Source organism: Paramormyrops kingsleyae, chromosome 4 (genome assembly GCF_048594095.1).
Source record: "Paramormyrops kingsleyae isolate MSU_618 chromosome 4, PKINGS_0.4, whole genome shotgun sequence".
Classification (NCBI taxonomy): Eukaryota; Metazoa; Chordata; class Actinopteri; order Osteoglossiformes; family Mormyridae; genus Paramormyrops; species Paramormyrops kingsleyae.
The window spans coordinates 23,937,983-23,946,359 of NC_132800.1; the positions used below are offsets into that span (position 1 = coordinate 23,937,983).

An 8,377-nucleotide genomic window follows, 5' to 3' on the forward strand; every position below is an offset into this window, starting at 1 on the left:
GTGTGACCTTTCGTTCAGCCGAGTGGCAGGACGGTAAGGGCCAATGGGAATGTCTTAGGGGGGGCACAATAGCTGCATTCACAGGGCACAATGGTAATCTGTGGGGGGTGCCTTTGTGCTCGGCAGATGCGACGGTACCACCGCGGCAGCAGCACGATTGACTGTGATCTCCCCCGGGATACACTCTCTTCATGTAGCTACACATTTACCACAGACGCCCTACAGACGAGCAACGGACCACCCCATCGTGGTCAGATCTGTGTAACTGAGGCTCTCGGGACAGATGTGAGAGGCCTGCAGCAACTGAACGAACGGCTGAGAACTGACCTCTGACTGGGATTTAACCAGGAGCCTTTTTAACTGTCTGCCACACACAGTCCTACTGGGAGCACACTATTCAGATCCAGCATTTTGTGTATCAAAAAACCAAACGATCATTTAGAAACCAGTCAATTAAATCCCCATTTGATTCCTTGATCGAGTTTCATTGCTGAAATCTAGGCCTGTTAGTTTTGTATAGGTCAGACTGCGTCGGGACAGCTGAAGAGTATTGGATGATTTACTGACATTGTATTTTTTTGTTAATGTAGTAATATGCATATATATTTACTATTGTGGTGATATATTTTATCTGTGATCAACAGTGTGTCAAACCGTGAAGATGGTGGAGTTTCTCACCCCAGTTCTTGAGGACCCCCAGACGGTCCTCATCTTTACTCCCTCCCAGCTCCCAACAAACCCTTACGAGGTAATTGGTGGTGTTGATCACTTGACTGATTGGTTCAGGTGTGCTGGGAGTTGGGAGGAAGCATAAACATGGACTGGCTGGTGGTGCCCAAGCACTGGGTTGAGATTAGAGCTGGGCGGTATGACCAAAAATTTATATCACGGTATTTTGCAAAGTTATATCGGTTTCACGGTATACAACGGCATTTTTATTTTTTATTTTTTTTAAAAGTATGACAATACATTTTACAGGACAGATTTTTGGTTTACGTCTTTGTATTGTTCCCACATTAACTAGATTATTTTATTATTAGCCTTTGCGTCTATCCGCTAACTTAACGATAACATACGGCTAACGTGTTTGTTTATAGATAAACGGCTAATGTTAAGGTGTGTGTCGGCCAAGTTAACATTTTTGATGAGTGTTTAATAGCTCAGTGTTGCTGGAGCGTGAGCTTTACTGACCTCGCAAAATTTCTCATAAAGACCAGGATGTCGGTCTTTAAGATGCTTCACCAGGTTTGACGTGCTACTTGACTTTGTCGCAGTGTTTGCATACAGGCTTATCGACATCCTTAGCCTTTCCATGCTCGTCTGCAAAATACTTCCAAACGGCACTTTTGCGTTTCTTCTTCCTTTTTACTAAAGCAGCTTGCGAAGTGCCTTCAACTGCAGCATATGCCACGTTCGGCCAACTCGGTTTGTGTGTATTTTAACCAGCGCGAATGCGTTCAGCGGCTATTGAGAGGAGGGGAGGGGTTGTGCGTGTGCGTGCATGCACCCGCGCCTGCGCTGTAGTGGTGCCGTGTGAAGTGTGGCGGATGAGGCGAAAACCGCACTGTTGGTATCAATAATGGTGAAAACGAGTATCTAATCAGATCCTAATTTTTAATATTGAATAGTATCTGAGAATAGATTTGACAACCAGTGTCTCATTATTTTCAACTCCAGCGTCAGCTATATCTTCCGTTTCTGATCTTTCGCGGTACATCTTTAGCGGTGCAGCAGTGAAGAAGGTCCCCCCTCAAACAGTTTCCATCTGCACCGCTTTCCGAACGTTGTGTAGGCTTATTTAAACCGGTATTGCGGTATAAGAAAAATTCATATCATAACAATAATAAATGGTTTTCGGTATGAAGCGATATACCGCCCAGCACTAGTTGAGATTAATCCAAATGCACAAATCCAACCCAGACTTCTCCACCTACTATAATATACAACAGTATATTAATAACACACAAAAAAAATAAGAATTAATTTTTTTATAAATTTTGCTCAGCAAAAACCATTTGCACATTCTAAGTAAATCTGGAAGTGCCAGCCATTGCCACACCCTCATTAGAATGCCAGCCGCATGGTTATCAATTCACAGCGAAGTACCACAGCCCATGTTGTTTGTGGGGCCTCATTGTTAACCCACGCATCTGCCAAGCTAAGGGCCTGTGTGCTTGTCGTTTTGTATAATAACTGTACTGTTTAGAGGCTTGGTTTCCTTTTCCTTGGTCTATAAGCAGCTTATGAAAGAGAAAGTCCACTTAAGATGAAATATTAAGTTCATCAACAAGCACGCTTAAAGAAAAAGAAATAAATTGTTGGTTTGCATCTGTAGATTTTATTCCCTCTTCACCATCTCCCAGACAGTTGTATTCTCATAGAGAACGCAATCATAGAAAAGGTCTACAATGATTAATTTTACCTTTCAGAAAGTTCTCTGCATGGCATATTGTCGGACACCTACTCTGTGATCATGCGCATGCCTGTTTGTGGTCAAGCATGAAATCGATCACAAACAGAAAAGGTAGGCTAGCAAATTGACATACCTTTTTTGTGTGTCCGTTTAATCTATTAGGAAATTAACGGTGTGTGAATGGTATGTGTGCCCTGCAATGGTTTGGTGCACCATCCTATGGCCAGGCATTCATTACAGAAGCAGCGCTCACGTGGCATCCAGGAGGAATGACACAGAACCGCGCTACAGAACAGGGCAGCCTCAGTACTACACAGCGAGTTCAACCATCTTAGTTATTCATTTGCTGCTTTGCGATCAATCCAGTGAAAGTATTGGTGAATCAAGGTCAGCCTGTTGTTGACTGGCAGGCACACTGTCAAAGCCTTTAGTGCTTTTCCACTCCCCGTAGCTGCATGTGCTATGCAATTCAAACGTGCATTTAATGACACAAAGATGACACAAAAGCAAAAAAAAAAAAATAGATCCAAAGCTTATTCCACACCCTGGAGTAGGCGGCCAGCATAATTTAAAATTGCCGCCATTAAAACATTAATTCAAATCACCCATGTTTTCTAGAACAGAATACAATAGCATAGTGATTCTTCAGTAGTCTCCCTTATAAAATTCCCTTTTGTGCTTTGCCCCATCTTGCTCTCCATACAGGTAAGAGCAGGCTTGGGGAAGCTGGGGGTTAAGGGCCCATTTTCCTAAGGCAGGGTTTGAACTGGCGACCTTCTGATCACAGGTACAAAGGCTTAGCTCACTGAGGCATACACTGCTATCCACACTAACCCTTCATACATCAAGCACACATTCATACATGTCACCTGCCCAGAATATTGCCCTATATGGTTGTACTACCGGGACACACACTGCTGTAAAGTTCATGTGCAATTCTTGCTTGTTTATGGCTTAACACCTGGAGCACTTATGGGTTTAGCTGCTCTTAGACATGGTTCACATTCAAAACACCAGATACTGAACCCAAATTAGACAAATTACTTCTCCAGCTTATAAAAAGAGCTCCGTTTTGATTACAAAAAATGAATTAATGTCACGTCTCTATACCGTTTTGAAATTTGTTGGAATAATTTCAAGAAGAAACGTCTTAGAAAACACCACAACCTGAGGACTTGCAGGAACATATCAATGTGTCCATCTGTCAATCAGCAAAATTACCAGTTTTAATAAAACCATGATTTTATCATTACTGTCACGAAAACATGGTAGGTTCCACTAAACTAGACACCATTCAGGCAACTGATCTTTTTCCTGGTATGAAGAACCTGAAATTACAGCACACGCCCTGCACACAAGCTGTTCACAAAGCTGCAAACCTGCCAAATCAATTATTCTTCTCTCAAACAGGAATTTTGCCTTGAGGAGTTTTAGGTTTTCCATTAAGGAATTTATTGTATCCACATAACTATTTTTAAATACAATACAATAAAAAAACTCAATTACGAACAACCGATGCTTTAAATATTTCATTCTAATGATAAAAATAACAAGTGCCCCACAATGAGCCAATAATTATGCATTTGACTCTTATCCTACCAACATATGTAACATACATGGGCCATTAATCATTTACTGTGTGAAGCAATCATTATAGTAAAATATAGCAATAATAGCAAAACATTTCTTATCAAAGCATTATTAGTTATGCAATTAATGGCATCTAAAGAAAAAAAGATTTTTGCACTTAAAATTAGTTTGCAAAATTTATAAAAACAAAAATGTATACTTTAACCCTTTCAACCCAATCCATTTTTTGAGCATTTTTCTATCCCTTTAATTGTCAAAGTTTTCAGTACATTCCCGGCTACTCAGTTGTCATAATTTGATGTATAGATGCTGATAGTCTTGATATCATCCTTTTTTATGAGAAAAAAACTACTGCAATTTCTCATTTTTATATATAATATAAAAATATAATCTATATATAATCTTACAGATGTTGAGAATAGAGTCTCCATGATATAGGAATGCAAGGGTTTTCATTGGGGATCTTTCTATGGCTCAGTGTTGTGAAGGAAGGCATGATTAGTGTCACGTGGAAATGAATATCTGTGATTTTGCATCCATTTGGTAACTTGTCAAAGTTATTTGATAGACAGAAATGCATAGTTTTATCTATATTTTACTTACTTTGTAACATTTGAAAGACACTGAAATAGAAAAGCATTGCATAGTTTATGATACATGAGTATTTTTCTATCAATTTATTTATAGCCTTATAATAAATATAGTTCTCCCCCAGAACAGTAGTACTATACATGGATCATTGTGGAAGCAAGAATGCGCTTTGTTTTCTGTGTAACGAGAGTAATATCGATGTTTTATGGATTATTAGGAGTGCGTTTTGGTGGAAAATGTTTGAAATATATGCCTCATTGCATACAAGATAACTCTGGAATGCTTTAGCGCACAATGTTGGATGACTGGATCGAGCAAGTTCTCTCGATTCCAACTCACAGTTCATGACTGTGCATTACACCTATCCAAAGTAACGAGCCTGAGATTATCGGCTGCGGAAATCAATGCATTTTGCGCTTGTCAGGTTCTAACAGTTAAAACATCTTGCAGCTCTTATCTCAAGTACAATCCACATTATTACCATCCTTTGATTCTGGTATCACTTACTTTTCAGTAATTTCAAGTGAACATTATTTGTGTTGTATTTATATGATGAAACCATTCGATTTTGACCCAAATATAAAATAGTGGAAACAAAGAGTCATTCAAACTTCAGCAATTTTTAATTTCATTTTCTTTCATCTTTCGACAGAAAAATAATCTCATTCAAATTTTACGTTGCCTTATTTTGTCTTTCAATACAGGAGCAACTAAACCTGAAGTTAAGGCCGCACAACATCACACTGCAATTTAATCCCTATTATATGATTTTGCTCAATAATCACCAGGGCTTTAGATGACGGGAAAAACCTTTGCCTGGGTGCCGACTTTTAATCGCGATTAAGTCACAATATGATACTGTGCAGCCCTACCTGAACTCATTAAATCTTCAACACTTTTCATTTTGTCTTTCAGTGAGAAACGACTAAACCTGAACACACACTACAGACCGTTATGGCACACAATTTGCCTCACGCGATGCTCGGGGCATGCTGGCATGTGACAGGAGGAGCAAACAGTTGCTACCTTCTTGTCTGTTTCCGGAGCAAAGGTAACATCTTTTTCGAGTAGATTTTCCAGACGAGCGTTGGACAGTTGCATCAGCATGGGCAGTTTTCCCTCACTCCCAGGTAGGTCATTGCTGCTCGGATCGCGGCTTGCAATGTAGCGGTATCAGCTCTACCGTTCACGTGTGGCATGACCAGTGCAGTGTCTCAGACAGATCCGGCCACGTCTGCCATGTTCCGATACCTTCCACTCCGGGAAGTTCCCCATCCAGGTGATGAGGGCAGCGAAGGCTGCAACATCCACCTCGTTTCATAAACAGCACCGTCGCTCATCTGTTTATTTTTCTCCTGGTTGTGAACATCTTGACTAGATGATCCAGATTATCCACACCACTTTTGGTTGCATTATAGGGGAACACCATCACCGCTTCTCCTTTTGCCAGAATATATGACACTATGGTAATCTGCCCACGGAAGCCAAAATATGAACTTCTGAGCTCTCGGTCATTGTTAGCCTTCATCTCCTCTGGGATATCTGGCTTGTTTGACCTGATGGTGACCACATGTGTCCGTCCATCTTCTAGTAAGGCTTCAGCTAAGGGAACAGAGATGAAGACATTGTTGGCTGTGACATTTCTGCCACTTTTGCACCAAGCCCCCACAAGCTCTTTGACTACATGGGCCCCTTGATTTACTTCTCGTTCCTACACTTTCCTCTGAAACCAACAAGCTGCTCATCTACACACGTATCTGCCTGGAGAGAAGTACTTTGGGAGCTGGGCTTCAAACATTGTCCATGTATCTCTCCCCTTGTTACTTTATGTCGATTCCCATGTATCTCAAAATTCGTTGGAATCTTGTTCTGGACAGAGATGCAGTGAACACAGGTTTCCACTCAATCTCTGACCAAAGGGAATCTATTGACTCATGGTTATCCCCTGCTATGATCAAAAGGCCAGTGAGTGTTTTTATTCCCATGTCATCCACTGCTTTCCATTTATCAGTAATGTTGTAATAACGTTAATCATCTCTGGGGTCAGAAAAAGTAAATTAAAGATTCTTCCACTTTTGTGCGCTCTGCTGCCTTCGTTACATCTGGGCGATTTCTGATGGTGCTACATGCAAGTCTTCACTCTACTGGTGGAGGATTTTTCTCCCAAACTGTCCCGTTTTTTGCAAAAAAACATGGTCTGTCACTGGCATTCTCTCTTGCACCAACTGCTTCATTATGCTCCATGCCATAATTTTGCCCATATGCATGGCTTAGAGCTCTGGTCTTACTCCTTGCCCTATCCCTGGTTCTGGTCCATCCCCATTCTCGTCTCCCTTCAACCAGTAGTGCCTAGCTGGTATTGTGAACTCCTGAGGATCCGGCAGAGTCACGGTCAGCCTCGGTGGCCACTGCAGTGTCTGGGTGAGCTTCAAGGTACAGTTTCAGTGTCACTGCATTCAGAAGCCACTGGAACATGATCCTCATAATCGGTCCCTGAATCGTCACTCTCCTCATTTAGAATTTGTCTCCAAGCTTCAACACCAAATCTGGCCTGTTTTTATCTGATTGCCATTTCTGCCTAAAAAACAAACACTGCTGTTAAACTATATTACATAGTTATTGAATGGATTTTTTAAGCTTATCTTGGTGCGCTGAGAAACCTACTTCTCCTTACATATCCCTCCTTCCCACCCTCCCCCTCTGCTGCCCCCCAAAAATCATATTCGTCCTTTTTATTTCCGGTTTTACAGTCTTATCTCGTATAATAGAACAAACATTACATTTCATAGTTATACAACATTCCATGATGAAGTTATGTATTGTATTTCTGACTGAACATATCTTACCTTAGGAACAGCAGTATTTCAAGTTGTTGAAATATGGAAATATGCGGCTTGTGCATCTGTGTCTGTCTTCTTCAAAATGACTGAGTGCCCCCCCCCCCTTTAAATTAGGACCCATGGCAAACATTAACTGAATAAATAGTTAAATGTATTAAAAGTGCACAGGTGGAACTTGGTACATTTGTATTTTTTCAAAGCACTAATCAAAGCCGAAACAGAAAACGATGATGAGACATGATTAGGAACAAACAGATTGACAAACTCGTACAAACAGGGATGATGAGAGAAGAGCACCTGTTCGATATGACAAAAATCTATCTCTGGACCCCAGTCGGTAGGGTGAGGGTAGTATATTTACGTTATACATGGTTTCGAGTCTGTACAGTCAGTGTTGCTGAACGCAGAATATGAAATTAAAGCACATAAGTAGTTTTTGTTAAATAATTTTTACCGGCTGAGCAGTTGGTAAAAGACGCGAAGTTGCTTCACAGTAACCGGAAGCGGCGATGCAGCCGCAGCGAGACCGAAGGGCACGCAGGGCGGCTCACATGCACAGCGGCTCGGGAAGTTAACGTCCAGCAATCCGACATCCTACCGCACGGTTACAAAGTTTCCCCCCACCTTCCCCAGGTAACTTAGTATGTATCGCATTAAGATTCAGAACCACAAGCACGACCATCATACAATTATATGCGAGCAGCCGGCGAGCGGGTCCGCGTAAGTTCCTCACCACGCTCGCGCACTTTCATTCCCGCTGCTTTTGGGTCCTGAATCATTCCCGGGAGCGCGCACTGGCTAAAAGTCACAACAAAACACTGTGGAAAAATAACTAGAAATATAGATAGGAAAAGGAAGGTGACTCACCAGGCGGTCGCCAGCGCTTCCTTTTATGCCGATCACACAGGCGTTTCCCCCGCTCACCCCACCCTCACCATCGATC

At 41.6% G+C, this 8,377-nt stretch overlaps 1 protein-coding gene across 1 annotated transcript in view; it reads right to left on the minus strand.

The window, feature by feature from the left end:
* mapre2 (microtubule-associated protein, RP/EB family, member 2) overlaps positions 1 to 8,377 on the minus strand; it is a 32,707-nt gene extending 24,330 nt beyond the window's left edge. The window contains exon 1 of the mRNA XM_023843390.2: positions 8,302 to 8,377. The gene's annotated coding sequence lies outside the window, so the exon portion shown is untranslated. The remainder of the gene's footprint in view (positions 1 to 8,301) is intronic.